Below are 16282 nucleotides of genomic sequence, written 5' to 3' on the forward strand. Positions count from 1 at the left end.
TGATTGTGTAAAGCCAAAATAAATTTAAAAAAAATAGACAAATTAGGTATTGCTGCATCCGAAATGACTTGCTCTTAAAAAATATCACACACTCTTCAGCTGAAAGGTAAATGCCATAAAAAAATTTTTTTAAAAGTGTGCCAAAACAACCAATTTTATTGGTCTATTTGCCCAATAAAGTGTAATAATGAATGATCAAAAAATATTATGTACCCAAAATTGGGACCAATGAAAATGTCAACTCTTCCCACAAAAATGAGCCTCTGAACAAGACGATCGGCAGAAAAATAGAAAAAATATGAAAAAAAAAAATGGAGACACAAAAACATGATTTTTTTTTCAAAAATGCTTTATTATGTAAAACTGAAACAAACAAAGAAAGTAGACATATTTGATATCATCTCGTCCGTAACAACCTACTCTATAAATAGTACATGACCTAACCTGTCAGATGAACACTGTAAAGAACAAAAAAAAAAACTGTGCCAGAACATCCAAGAGATTGCTACATGTAAATGCACTGTATTAACTCCTCATGCTGTTGCCACCCTTACCACTCTGTCACTGGGCCACTGTGTTGATCCTCATGCTGTTGCGAGTGCGACCTCACCACTCTGTCACTGGGCCGCTATTGTCACTGCTTGGCCTTGTTGACATCACCATTTACTTTTCCCTTCTTCTGATCTGTCAGAAGGATGGAAAAATGAGAAACAAAACGGATCCTGTCTTTGGAGCAGCTGTAAGACCTGTATCACACAGTCCCTATTTTGCATCAGGATTGCCTCATGATTTGGAAGCCAAAAGCAGGAGTGGGTACAAAACACAGAAGATATGACAACTTTCCAATCACATGTCATGACGTGTTTTGGATCCACTGGGGTTTTTTTTGGCCTTAGGGCACTTTTACACTAGCGTTTTTGTTTTCCGGTATTGAGCTCCGTCACAGGGGCTCAATACCAGAAAAAAACTGATCAGTTTTATCCTAATGCATTCTGAATAGAGAGTATTTTGTTCAGTTAGCATCAGGATGCATCAGTTCAGTCCCTCTTACGTTTTTTGGCCAGAGAAAATACAGCAGCATGCTGCAGTTTTCTCTCCGGCCAAAAATCCTGAACACTTGCCGGAATGATCCAGCATAAATTTCCATTGAAATGCATTAAGGCTGGATCCAGCCCCAAGCATGCACAGACCTTTAAAAATGAGAAAAAAATAAATACCAGATCTGTTTTTTCCGGATGACAACCGGAACGACGGATCCGGTATTACAATGCATTTGTAAGACGGATCCACATCCAGATCCGTCTCACAAATGCATCCGTTTGCGATGGAACTGCCTGCCGGAATCCTCTGACACAAGTGTGAAAGTACCCTTAGCAATACTGATGGATTACTGACCAAATGCTGACCATTTGAAGGTAGATGCTCAAAAGATAGGATCCGTTTTTTGGGGGTTGTTCTTATGACGGATCAGAAGAAGGGAAAAATAAACAAACAGTGACGTCAACAGAAACAAATAGGTTCTGTAAAAATCTACGTGGAATCAGCTGAAGACAGTGTAAAAGAAGTGCGCTCTTTCACTCTATAGTAGAATCTTGGGCCACGGGCACGGTTCTTTATACCGTGTTTTGCGGATCCGCAAAAACGTTAAGGACGTCTGAATGGAGCCTAATACTTTTTTTTTACTACTTAATTCCACATGTGTTTGCAGCGGGCGAAGGCACGTGATGGAGAGGTGCCAGAGGGGAGCCATGGTTACCACAGAGGATGGAGCTACTCACGGTGGTGGCAGTTCTTCTTCCGCTCTCTCCTGGGCCATGCAGTAAGAAGAGGGCAATATGATTTCCACTGGGGCCAATACTGGCTATTGGTCTTCTGCCCAACAGAAGGTGGGGTGCCCTGGGTGTTGAGGTGATGAGATGAGGACAGGGAACAAAAATGATATGGCCAGTTTAGTGGAACAAATAACCAGTCCTTTACTGAATTCCCTCTCTGCAGTTTCCACATACACTCACTTTCAAATGTAGGCACAGTATAGCGGCTTGGTATCATATTCAGCCCCATTCACTTCAATAGGGCTTAACTGCGCCTAGGCCACGTGACTGATGAACGTGCCATCAGTGGCCTAGGGAAAGTTGTAAAAAGGCCACTGTGCCCTACTGCAAGCACCATGGCCTTATCAAACAGCTGATCGGCAGGGGTCCCGGGTGTCAGACCCCACCGATCAGACACTGATGACCTATTAAGAACATAGGAAAATCTCAGAAAACCCCTTTAACTCTTTCCCTTCAGCCAGGTTTTGCATAACATTACAATAACACGACATTAAACTTTGACCACACATTAGCAAATATAGCATATACAAAACTATTATAACTGACAATTGCAAATATCTTATCATTAGCAGTGACCTCCAGGTCATTGTATTCCCCTTATTTTTAAAGAAAGTTGCCCTATGCGTCTTGTTGACAAGTCGTCTTAGATGATCTGAAACGAAAGGGAGAACATAGGAAGGCACACAAAACAAAATAGTGCAATTTGAACAGTTCCAAGTTCTTGAGGTACGTTTTTAGTAAAATAACATAGTGCATACATTCATAGTCCCAAAAGATAAGTTCTAGGCATGTGGTACCATAAAATGTTCACATAATCCATAGACAGGTGACAAAAGGGTTGATCTCGTCCAGAAAAAGTGTGACATGAGGCAATCAACAGTTTTTCGGTTAAATAGTGTCCAAATCTTAACCCCTAAAGTGCTATAGTTAAAAAGCTAAAATTTTGGACTGGGGGTATCAGTGGAGTTCTGTGCAGGGAAGCTTTATCATCAGATTTCCGCTCATTTAGGTCTCCAGTTGTAGCAGCGTTGGCAAATCTGAATATGCCATCTGCATAGTGCACCCTGGCAGCCTTGTTTGAGGTATACTCTACCTCTTCCTCAAGGTAGTGATTGTGCAGTCTCCCAGATAAATAAGGCTGCTTGACTGATCAGTAGCTCTTCATCAACTCCTTCTCAGTATCATTATCACTGAGGAATCCATAGCCCTGGCAGATTATAAACTAGAGTGCCTGGGGATAGGTGCTCTGGCCTGAGGATAGTCCAGAACATTTATTGTTCTTCCTCTCAGTAGCTGCTTGTTCTGCCCAAAATTCCTATGCAGCCTGCTGTAACAGTTCCACAAGCAATTGTCCTTCACCATGTGACTGGAACACAGGCTGTTCAGTGGGTGTCACTTCGGTTGAAGGGCGCGCAGGGAGTCTAGCTGTAGCTCCAAATCCAGATGGTGCAAGCTCTGCAAGTGGTTCAGGTGGCTGGCTCCTCTTCCTCTTGGTAGACAGCTTCTCCAACATGTCAGGCTTATCACCCCAGTACAATTTTGTAGGGTCCATCACAGAGTCTGTTTGCAACCAGTACAAAAAGCTGAGATCAAATGTTGTTGCTGGGCAAGGCAGGCCCCACCCCTGCTGATTGGCTGGCTTCTCTTGGGGCTAGGCTGCCCAGTTATGACAGCAATAAAAATATAGTTTTCTGTTCCTTGGTGGGCAGTATTTTTGTTCCCCAGTCTACAACTAGGCAGCCACACAGTTTTTTCCACGCTGAGCACGGCAGTATCGCTGTTAATGGTGCAGGAACATTTCAACCACATGTTAACCCCTTGTGGGCTGGTAATCAGCAATGCTCACTAGTTTAGTCACTGACAGCAAGCAGGGATCCAAAGGTGCCTCCACAACAGTCAATTTCTTTGCATCACCATCACAACAATTTATGAAGCATGGCTGATGTCATACACAGTCTTTCAGTACAATAATTTACTTTATAGTGCCATGAAGATTTTTGCAGCCACAAGTAATGGAAGTTCACAGTAAAGCACAAAGGAGTAATCCTGTTCGGGATGCCAACTTATGCAGTTGGGGAAGGCACATAGTGGAAAGGTGCGGGACAGGAGCGGTGGTTGTCGCAAAGGCTGGACTACTCATGGCATTGGCAGTCTTGATTCAGCACTCCCCTGGGGCTGTGCATTGAGAAAGAAGAGCAAATGGTCTCCTGCTCGATGGAAAGTGGGGTGCCCCAGGTGTTGACGTAGTGAGGTACAGAGCAGGGAACAGGGTAAATGATATAGCCAGCTTAAGCTACTTTTAAACCTGTGTTTTTTCAGTATTGAGATCTGATAGGATCTCAATACTGGAAAAAAAACTTTCTGTTAGTCATCATGCATTCTGAATGGAAAAAGATCCGTTCAGGATACATCAGGATGTCATCAATTCCGGCAGCATTCTATTTTGTGACCGGACACAAAACCGCAGCTAGCTAAAGTTTTGTGTCCGGTCATAAAAATGAAAAAAAAAAAAAAATGGATCTGGCACTGAAACCAATGTAAGTAAAAAAAAAAGCACCCATCACCCATTGACTTTCAATGTATTTCGTACCAGATCCGGTTTTTTTCCATTTTGATTTCACACAACCGCATCCGAACGGAACAGATATATCCTGATATGTATAATCAAAATGGATCCGTTTAATTCCGGTATTGAGATCCTCTGCTGGATCTCATTAATGGAATTAACAATGCAAGTGTGAAAGCCTTAGTGGACAAATATCCAGTCCTATACTGAATTCTCTGCAGCTTCCACATATACTAATTTTCAAATATAGACACAGGGGGTCATTTACTATGCTGATATACGCCTAAATTAGGCATATTTCAGGCGCAGATGGTGGTGCAATGGTTAGTTGTGCTGCCATCTGCGACTTCGCCCCGCTCACCCCAGGTCTAAAATGATGGGTGTGGCGTGGGTGGGGAAGGGCTGGCAGGCCCGTCTCATTTACCATTTTCTACGCCTGTTTTAGGTGTAGAAAAAGGTCTTAATATAAGACTGCTCAGGAACGGTCTTACATTTAGAACTGGCTCTGGATACGCCGAATTTCTGACTGAAGTGATAGAGTTAATTCTGTGCCCTACATCCAAACGCTTTTTTCTAATCCAACCTAGCAGGGGCTGTTAAAATCAATAATAAAAAATGTTCCATCGGTCCCACACCACCCTTCTGGTGCCGGCTGCTCCATTCTCTGCTGGGCCTGCAGTGGTCACGTGCCATTCATCGTTCTCATGATCGCTGCAGCCAATCACTGGTGTAAAGTTGGGTAGATTTTTTTTTTATTATCGTTAACTTTACACAGCCTTCTGCTCTCTACCAGATTTTAAAAAAAAACTTGGAAAACCCCTAATTGCTGAAAGTAGACTAAAAGAGCTGTAATTATATAAATATATACACAAAAAATGCTGTGTCATTTTTTATGGATTTCAAGTAAAAAGTGCACTCTATAAAATGGGATAATATTTAGCTGAGTTTCGGGAAAACTGTTTGAACATCCCTCATCACTGTATAAACAGAGGTTTACAAATTGCACAATTTTCTCTTGGAAATGACTCAGAATAAGTAATGTTGCAGTCTTTCTTTAAGACTCCAGTCCATGCCAAACATGTTTGGGTTCACTTAAAAAGTTTATATGAAAAGTTATTATCAAATGAAGTAAATCATTAGTTCAGTTGTTTGGATCAGGTCCTTCCCCGTCTGTTTTTTTGTCATCAGTCCCATCTGTGGTGAAGAATTTATTTGGGAGATCAGATGTACACTTAGTGGGAACCTTATATAGCTTCATCCTAGTTTCCTGTTAATTTGGCTTCTGCATGTATACATGTCTAGAGCTCACCATTAACCATATGAATACCACTGCTCTGCAATGTATAGTAGTAATGCTTGATCTGGATGTACAGTGCTGGATTCAGGTTCTCAAGAAAACTGGCATTATAAATGTCTAATAAAGCGCATTTTACCATGTTATAGTTCAGTTTTAAAGAAATTATAGGGGTTATCCCTATCATTTAAAAAAAGTATCTGGAGTAATATACACCAAAAAGTAGTAGTGATGTGCCAGAATACAGAACGAGACCACTGAAGCTAATCACTGTCATCAGCTGTCACGTCACCGACGCTGTGAGCGGGAGGTGCCATATTCGATTTCTCGATATTTTGCAAATATTCGCAGGAATCGAATATACGTCATTATTGTATTTATCGCGATTAATATGCGATTTAATCATTCACATATTGCTATTTTTAGGCTTAGCATTAGAAGTTATAAATTATAACTTCGAATTGCCTTATAACTTGGGGCTCTTTCACACCTGCGTTCTTTTCTTCCGGCATAGAGTTCCGTCGTCGGTGCTCTATGCCGGAAGAATCCTGATCAGTTTTATCCTAATGCATTCTGAATGGAGAGAAATCCGTTCAGGATGCATCAGGATGTCTTCAGTTCCGGAACGGAACGTTTTTTGGCCGGAGAAAATACCGCAGAATGCTGCACTTTTTGCTCCGGCCAAAAATCCTGAAGACTTGCCGCAAGGCCGGATCCGGAATTAATGCCCATTGAAAGGCATTGATCCGGATCCGGCCTTAAGCTAAACGTCGTTTCGGCGCATTGCCGGATACGACGTTTAGCTTTTTCTCAATGGTTACCATGGCTGCCGAGACGCTAAAGTCCTGGCAGCCATGGTAAAGTGTAGTGGGGAGCAGGGGAGCAGCATACTTACCGTCCGTGCGGCTCCCGGGGCGCTCCAGAGTGACGTCAGGGCGCCCCAGGCGCATGGATCACAAGATCACATGGCACGTCATCCATGCGCATGGGGCACTCTGACGCTGTCAAAATGACTAATCAATCCTTGGAAACATTATCGGCTACGGTAGCCGCCGTGCAAACGGATATCACATTAATCCGGGATGACTTAAATAAAATACGATTACGGGTTAAGGATACAGAACTATCCATAGTGGAGCTTAAAAAAAGAGGTAATAAAAACAAAAAAAACAAAAACTGAAGACGCAGACCGTTAACTATTAAAAGATAAATTAGTGGATCTGGAGGACAGATCGCAAAGGTATAACTTAAGGCTGGTGCGTTTCCCTGACGGAGTAGAAAAAGAAGATCCCACCGCATTTACACAAAAATGGTTATTGGATAACTTGGGTGCAGAACTATTGTCTTCAACATTCCTGGTAGAGCGGGCTCCCCGGATCCCTAACAGGAAACCACCACCCCCTCCCTGGAAGTTACTCCAGACCACTTTCGATTAAAATGTAGTGCTCAAAAGATTTGGACTATATATTAAGACATAAAAGAGAAATACAAAATATAGAATATAATGGGGAAAAAATTGAGATTTACCCAGACTTCTCCAAAGAAACCCAGAATAAAAGGAGAGAATACCAAAATGTCAAGAAAAGGCTTATACAAGCTAATATAAAATATTCAATGATATACCCGGCAAAATTAAGGATTGTCTACAAGGATACTGTACACTTTTTTAAATTAATCCTGCTGATATATCGGATTGGTTAGACTCCAATGGGTTATAATGAGAGAGATCCAGGTCTGCGCGTATAAGTATAGGTTAATCAATATACTGTAATCCAGAGAGGGGTAGAGGAGTTGGTGGTGGACGGGGACGGGGGAGGCGATTAGTAAGAGGTTTATGAGGTGGTCTATACTCATGAACCAAGTGGGGGGGGTAAAGGGGGCAGATGGGGTGGGGGAATGGTTGTCGCTGGAGATATCGGGCCTCTGTTTCTCTCTTTTTGTTCTCATTTTTGCTGCTTTGTTTCTCCTTTTCTTATTACCAACTGGATGACACATAGGATTCTACCCTGGAATGTCCGTGGACTTGCTGAAAATATAAAAAGAAGGGTTGTATTTGACTTAGTTATTAAGCATCTACCTGTAATTATCGCTTTGTTGGAAACTCATATTTCAACAGAGAAAATCAAGATTATGCATAGGAGTTGGGCTCGGTATGAATATCATTCCCATTTCTCTACATACTCCTGTGGTATTAGTATTTATATTCAGAAACAGATTGATTACGACCCAATAGAACAACTTAGTGATAAGGAAAGGTAGATATGTGTTCCTATATTGCCGTTGGAATGGCCAGAGGTACATATTAGCATTTGTATACATCCCGCCTCCCTTTTCGTCATATGTGATGGGTAGGGTGGCACAATTTATCTTGACAAAAAATGAATGCCCAGTAATGGTGATGGGCGATTTCAACTCTGTTATAGAACCTAAAAGGGATAGAGTGTCAACGTTGATAGACTATGGGAGCACGACGAGACCATTCTCGCTTCTATACAGAATCTGCCAAGAAATGGCATTAACTGATGTATGGCGATATCTGTATGGGAATAGAGAGGCCTACTGATGTTTTAGTCGATCCTATAAGGCAATGTCCCGAATTGATCTCGCCCTCACAAATAGCAAATTTATAGATAGAGTAAGAAAAATAAAAAATATGAAGTACACGGCATCTCTGACCATTCCCCGGTTTTAATATTAGTTGGTGAACATAATAGGATAAACATAAATAGACATTTTAAATTAAATCCACACTGGATTCAAATAGTAGGAGAACAAGTAATTATAAATAGTGAAATACGAGAATTCTGGGAACGTAATTTAAATACTGCACATAAACACATGGTTTGGGAGGCATTAAAAGCGTACCTACGTGGTTCATACAGTCACAAAATGAAGAAAAAGAGAATTTTAGTCGTAGAAACCCCCAAAAATTTAGAGGGGAATATTAGTAGATTCAAAGCTGAAATTACTAAAGATAATAATCTAGAGATTCAAGAACAATTAAAAAATGCTAGGGAGGAATATACAAAATTTCTAATTAATAAGGCACAAAACAATTGGGGGGTGGGGGGCAAAATATTTTTTGCGAGGCAGGAAAACCAGGAAGAATGTTGACTTTATTGATACAAAATCAAACAGGAATAAATAAAATCAACGGTATAAAAATAAGGGCAGGGAATACCACATATGATTCTGGTATTATCAAGCGGGAACTCACCCATTATTTTTCTACCCTATATCAAAGTGGGTCGGAAGTAAAGGTAGACGATATAGATTTCTATATCAATAATATTGAGATACCAGAATTAACCGTGCAAGAAATTGAATAGTTAAATAGACCAATTCAATTGGCGGAATTACAAACTGCATTGGATCCATTAGTGGCAATACAACCCCTGGATCGGATGGATTTCCATTTGAACTGTATAAAAGCCATGGGGAGGTTTTACTTCCCTGCCAATTAGAAGTATTAAACGAATCCTGGAAACTGGGATCCTTGCCCCCCTCTTTTATGGATGCAATCATTACCCTGGTGTTAAAAAAAAAGATAAGGACTGTCAGGAAATTGGTTCTTATAGACCAATTTCACTGTTAAATACATATTATAAAGTCCTGACCAAACTTTTAGCAAATAGATTAAAAACAGTGATTCATAAACTAATACACCAAGATCGAACTGGATTGATCCCTAGGAGGAATGCTCAGGGAAATATACGGAGGGTAAAGGTGGGGACCGTTCCATCCCATCATTGGATGCTGCAAAAGCGTTTGATAGGGTGGAATGGTCCTTCCTTTGGAAAGTCATGGGGAACAGTTTCATTAAATGGGTTCAAATCTTATATCGCCAACCCACTTCTAAAATCTGCATAAATGGCGAGTACACGTCACCCTTTGTTTTGCAGCGTGCTACTAGACAGGGTTTCTCTCTCTCCCCGTTTTTATTTGCAAACTTTTTGGAACCCCTCGCCTGTAAAATTAGAACAGATGAGGAAGTGTAGGGTTTTGGGGGGAGAGGGACGGATAAGATAAGTCTATACGCTGATGACGTTCTCTCATTCCTGAAAGCTGGATATAGGGTATTGCCAAGACTTATGAAATCGATTTATGATTTTGGATCTCTATCCGAATATTAAATAAACTGGGAAAAATCACTGTTATTACCATAATAACAAGCAGCCCCGTGCAAAAATAATAAGTTTCATATATTGGCCCCCATGGAATCATTTAGTTATTTGGGTATAAAGGTGGGAGAAAATCTAGGAACCTATAGCAGATTAAATATAACCCCGATGATAGATAAAGTTAGGGAAAAAATTATAATATGGCGGAAACTTCCATTATCACAGATAAATATAATATGGGGATGGAAACGTGTCAGGATTAAACAGAAATATCTTTGGCTGTCTGAAGAGGAGGGAGGACTCTCCCTACCCATTTTCAGAGGATATTATATAGCAGCACAACCGCAATGGTGTATGAATAACAGGAATAGTGGCTACATCAGACACTTATCAGTGAGATGTTGCAAAAAACATGGAAGAAAACAAGACATAGTTGGAATCTCACATGCTGTACAATTCACCCCACTTTGGCAAAACACTAATTTAAGTTAGTTACTCACTTCTCCTGATGCTGGGTATTGGGAAAATAGGGGTATTTCACTAATCTCACAAGTACTTACTTTAGGAAATATAAAACCTTTAGAGGAAATTTTTCCCAACACTATAATTACTTACATAGATAGGTTTAGATAGGCACAATAACTGCACATTTTTAAATACACGGGGAATAAAAATTATTTGATAATTAGAGATAGCACTATAGAATTATCGAAAAACACAAAATTTAAGAGCGAGGCCAAATGGGAAGAAGAATTGGGACGTAATAGCTCATTACCATGGTACAAAATTTATAAAAATAACAAAAAATCTTCCATCTCAAACTCACATAGATTAATTCAGTTCAAAATAATACATTGCTTATGTTATACTCCTCAGCTCTTGGCTAGGATTTACCAAGCCAAAGAACATAAGTGTCTTAAGTGTCATACTATTGAGGTTGGATTTATTCATTTAATATGGGAATGCCCAATTATTGCAGAGTATTGGACACAGATATTTAATATATTGGGTAATAGATCCTCCTTAAAATTGACTCCAAAAATAGAAACCGCAATTTTAAATTCATAGTTTTGGTGTCTTCAGTGTAAATCCACAATTTTCATAGTCATGAAAATAAAGAAAACTCTTTGAATGAGAAGGTGTGTCTAAACTTTTGGTCTGTACTGTATCTGCTTAAATAAAATACTGATTAAAGGGTTTGGTATACCTGTTTCCACCAAATATTGATTGAGGCCTGCGATATACCTGCTTTCACAAATACTGCTCTTCTCTAGGGACTTAGGCACTAGGTCATTTTGAAAATGACAGGCAGAGGAAGAGGCAGGCCGTTCTGCAGGGATAGTAGGGGTCGGGCAGGTGCATCAGGCCGGAGCCTAAGTGGGAAGTTGGAGAAGGCACGTGCGATTACTTCAAAGTGCGCACCAGAGTTGGTTGAGTGGCTCACTCAGCCTTCCGCTTCTGCACCCTCCTCATCCTCTGTACCTGCACTCTCCCCACTCTCTGCTGTGTGCACCCCGAATACACCACCACCACCACCATAACCCCTCCACTCGAGTCAGAGGAATTATTTTCCCATCTATTCCCAGACCTTACTGATGCGCAGCCATTCTTGATATCAGATGAGGAAGAGGTGGTAGCAATGGCTGCCACCCAGCAGTCTGACGATTGTACCCAGATCAGCCCAAGGAAGGAGGTCCCCGCTGTTGCTGCCTACTCCGAGATCTCAAATGTCAGTGGTGGTAAAGGTGATGATGATGACGTGTCGATGGACGTCACGTGGGTGCCCACAAAGAGAGACAGAGGAGGGGAGTTCAGAGGGAGAGACGGAGCAGCAGAGAGGGAGGAGAAGGAGGAGAAGCAGGTAGAGCTCACAGGTCACAGGAGGCAAAACACAGACTGCAAATGTATCTGGAGCGAGTCATCCACCATACACGGTCACTTCTGGCGCTCCCAGGACGCCGGTACATGGCTCCGCAGTGTGGGCTTTTTTTAACATGTCATCTGCTGACAATAGTGTTGCCATCTATAGCCTGTGCTGTCAACGCATATGTCGAGGTAAGCCCAACACTCACCTAGGGACGACCGCCTTAAGAAGGCACCTGGCCTCCCATCAGGAGCCCAGTGGGAGCAACGCTGTCAGAACCCACAAAGCCACACTCCCGGCACTCCACGTTCTGCCTCTTCTCCTTCTCCTCTCTCCTCGCATTTGTCCTCCACTCCACCTTCCACCATGCCGTCGTCGCATTTATCTGGCAAAAGGCAGGCTTCCATGGTCCAAATGTTCGAGCGTAAAAAGTTGATGACGCCGGATAACCCTCTTGTCCAACAGCTGACTGCTGGCTTGTCGGAACTGCTAGCCCGCCAACTACTGCCATATAAACTGGTGGGCTCAGAGGCCTTTACATTTAAATTTGTGGCCATTGGCACACCGCAATGGAGGGTCCCCGGTAGGAAATATTTCTCCTAGAATGGCATCCCAGAGCTATATGGCCACGTTCAGCAGCAAATGAATACATCTCTGGCACAAAGTGTCGGTGCCAAGATACATCTGACCACAGACACGTGGACTAGCAAACACGGGCAGGGAAGGTACATAACTTTTACTGCCCACTGGGTGAACCTTCTGATGTCCATCAAGCATGTAACCCGTGCCTCCCGTGTGGATTTGGTGTTACCGCCAAGGATTGCATGCAGGCCTGCCTTTTTTTCTCCTCCTCCTACTCCATCGTCCATCTCCTTCTCGGCTGACTACTCCTTTTCCACTGCTACCGCCTCTTCCGCTGCGCCCCCCAAGCTCCCCAGAACTTATTCAACATCCCAGGTGAGACGTTGCCATGCTGTGCTGCGGCTGTTGTGCCTGGAAGCCAAGAGCCACACCGGTTATTTACTGCCTTCAGCTCTGCAGTCACAGGCCGATCAGAGGCTAAGCCTGCTCAATTTGACAGTTGGTAAAGTGGTGTGCGACAACAGTGCCAATCTGCTGAGCGCGCTGAAACAGGGCAAAATGACAAACGTGCCGTGCATGGCACATGTCCCGAACTTAGTCGTGCAGCGATTCATTGCCAAATACCTCAGGGTCCAGGACGTCTTGCGGCAGGCCAGGAAAATCCTGCCATTTTAGAACATCTTACACGGCCATGGCTCGCCTTGTTGACATTCAGCGGCGACACTACTTGCCCGTCAGACGTCTGATTTGTGACAGCCAAACGCGCTGGAACTCCGCTTTGTATATGCTTGATAGGCTGCTCCAGCAGCAACGTGACGTTTCTTTTAACCGCGCCAGTGTCTGCTCATGTGCGACGCACGCAGACTTCTGCGGCCATTTGCTTAGATCACCAAACTGGGCAGTCGCAGCCAGAGCGCCATCAGTGACATCGTACCTTACGCCTTCTTTCTGGAGCGTGCATTGCGTTGTGTGATTGATCAAGCCGTCGAGGATCAGGAGCTGGAAGATGAGGAAAACGCAGGGGGGGTTACTCCATCTGAGACAAGTCAGCAGGAGTCTGAAGAGGAGTCAGAGGAGGATGGTTGCTGGGGGGAGGAGGAAGAGGAGCAAGAAGAGCAGGGTTTGAGGGGGACTTTAAACTTTTCGGGGATCCTTGGTGTTCTCCGTGGCTGGGGGGAGAAGAACGAATACGACATTATCCTGGATGATGAGCAGGAGCCAGGCTACTCCACCGCTTCCAGTTTAGTGCAAATGGGGGCCTTCATGCTCCAGTGTTTGAAGAGGGACCCCCATATAAAAAGCATAAAGGGCAAGGACCAGTACTGGGTGGAAACGTACTTAGACCCGCGGTACAAACACAAAATGGCGGACATGTTACCACCATCACAGAGGGCTGGAAGAATGCAGCATTTTCAGGCCTTTCTGCGAGAGATGCTGCATTCGAAACAGGTGCTGGGAACCAATCCTACCATGCCTGCAAGAAGAGGGCGGTTTGAAGATGTATTGGTCACTTCGGATATGAGATCATTCTTGCAGCCAACCCATCGACAGCCACCCTCCAGATCCAGCCTCAGGGAACGCCTAGACTGACAGGTAACTGACTACATCGGGTTAATGGCCGATATGGACGCTCTGAGAAGCGGGGAGCCCCTTGACTACTGGGTGTGCCGGCTTAATCTTTGGCCAGAGCTGGCTTGCCCCTCGTCGAGTTTACTGTCCGAACGGATGTTCAACGCAGCAGGGGGGATCGTGACAGATAAGCGCACTAGCCTAGCCCATGACAGTGTGGACTACCTCATGCCAGCCCACACATATCCGCCACAACCCAGAACAAAGAATTATCCTTTTCTTATGTATATACAATGGCATAAAAGGCCTTTTCTGTCAGGTGAATGACTAATTTTTGGGGCCTGTACTCCAGTGGCCTACAGTACAATTTTTATCCAGTGACCGCCTAATTTGCCTCCAGCCACATAATCACAAGTTCTTTTCTGTAAGGTGAATGCCTAATTTTTGCAGCCTGTACTGGCCTACAGTAAAACTTTTATTCAGTGACCGCCTAATGTACCTCCAGCCACATAATCACAAGTTCTTTTCTGTCAGGTGAATGCCTAATTTTTGGGGCCTGTACTCCCGTGGCCTAAAATAAAAATTTTCTAGGCTCCAGCAGGGCACATTTTTGAGAGTTTCCCTTTAAGACGCATAAAAATGGCCCCTGATTAAAATACATATTTTTTGTGGGAATTTTTGCCAATGATCCCTCTCTGGTATGTCACTGTCTATGTTGTGGTACTACAGTTGCAAGAAAAAGTATGTGAACCCTTTGGAATGATATGGATTCCTGCACAAATTGGTCATAAAATGTGATCTGATCTTCATCTAAGCCACAACAATAGACAATCACAGTTTGCTTAAACTAATAACACACAAAGAATTAAATGTTACCATGTTTTAATTGAACACACCATGTAAACATTCACAGTGCAGGTGGAAAAAGTATGTGAACCCATAGACTAATGACATCTCCAAGAGCTAATTGGAGTCCAATCAATGAGATGAGATTGGAGGTGTTGGTTACAGCTGCCCTTCCCTATAAAAAACACACACCAGTTCTGGGTTTGCTTTTCACAAGAAGCATTGCCTGATGTGAATTATGCCTCGCACAAAAGAGCTCTCAGAAGACCTACGATTAAGAATTGTTGACTTGCATAAAGCTGGAAAGGGTTATAAAAGTATCTCCAAAAGCCTTGCTGTTCATCAGTCCACGGTAAAACAAATTGTCTGTAAATGGAGAAAGTTCAGCGCTGCTGCTACTCTCAATAGGAGTGGCCGTCCTGTAAAGATAACTGCAAGAGCACAGCGCAGACTGCTCAATGAGGTGAAGAAGAATCCTAGAGTGTCAGCTAAAGACTTACAAAAGTCTCTGGCATATGCTAACATCCCTGTTAGCGAATCTACGATACGTAAAACAGTAAACAAGAATGGATTTCATGGGAGGATACCACAGAGTAAGCCACTGCTGTCCAAAAAAAACATTGCTGCACGTTTACAGCTTGCACAACAGCACCTGGATGCTCCACAGCAGTACTGGCAAAATATTCTGTGGACAGATGAAACCAAAATTGAATTGTTTGAAAGAAACACAAAACACTATGTGTGGAGAAAAAGAGGCATAGCACACCAACATCAAAACCTCATCCCAATTGTGAAGTATGGTGGAGGGGGCATCATGGTTTGGGGCTGCTTTGCTGCGTCAGGGCCTGGCCGGATTGCTATCATCGAAGGAAAAATAAATTCCCAAGTTTATCAAGACATTTTGCAGGAGAACTTAAGGCCACCTGTCCACCAGCTGAAGCTCAGCAGAAGATGGTGTTGCAACAGGACAACAACCCAATGCATAGAAGTAAATCAACAACAGAATGGCTTAAACAGAAGAAAGTACGTGTGCAGTGCACCAAGAGTCATAGCTAATTCGTTCTGTTAGCTGTAGAGTTACTGTGCCGTCAGAATTACAGGTAGGTCTAATTTATTGCCGTGTACATGACTGTGCAGTGCACCAAGAGTCATAGCTAATCCATTCTGTTAGCTGTAGAGTTACTGTGCTGTGAGTATTGCAGGCAGATTCAATTTATCGCCATGTACATAAGAGTGCAGTGCATCAATATGCATAGCTAATCCATTCTGTTAACTGTAGAGTTATTGTGCATCAGTATTACAGGTCAATGTTACTTTTAGGCAGATTGGCCTGGGTATACCTGATTTATAGTGACTCATGATTAATTAATAACTAATCGAATTTTTTGTTGAACCTTTTTAATTTTTTTAAATTTCACTGATCTCTACTTATTAGACCCCTTGAAAAGTTCCTTGGGAAGTCTGGTTTTTAAAACGGTGTCACTTCTGGGGGTTTCCATTGTTGATGTACCACAGGGTCTCTTCAAATGCGAGATTGCACCCAAAAACCATTCCAGCAAAATTTGCCAAAAGGCGCTTCTTCCATTCTGAGCCCTGTGGTTTGCACAT

This window comes from Bufo gargarizans, chromosome 11 (assembly GCF_014858855.1).
Source record: "Bufo gargarizans isolate SCDJY-AF-19 chromosome 11, ASM1485885v1, whole genome shotgun sequence".
Classification (NCBI taxonomy): Eukaryota; Metazoa; Chordata; class Amphibia; order Anura; family Bufonidae; genus Bufo; species Bufo gargarizans.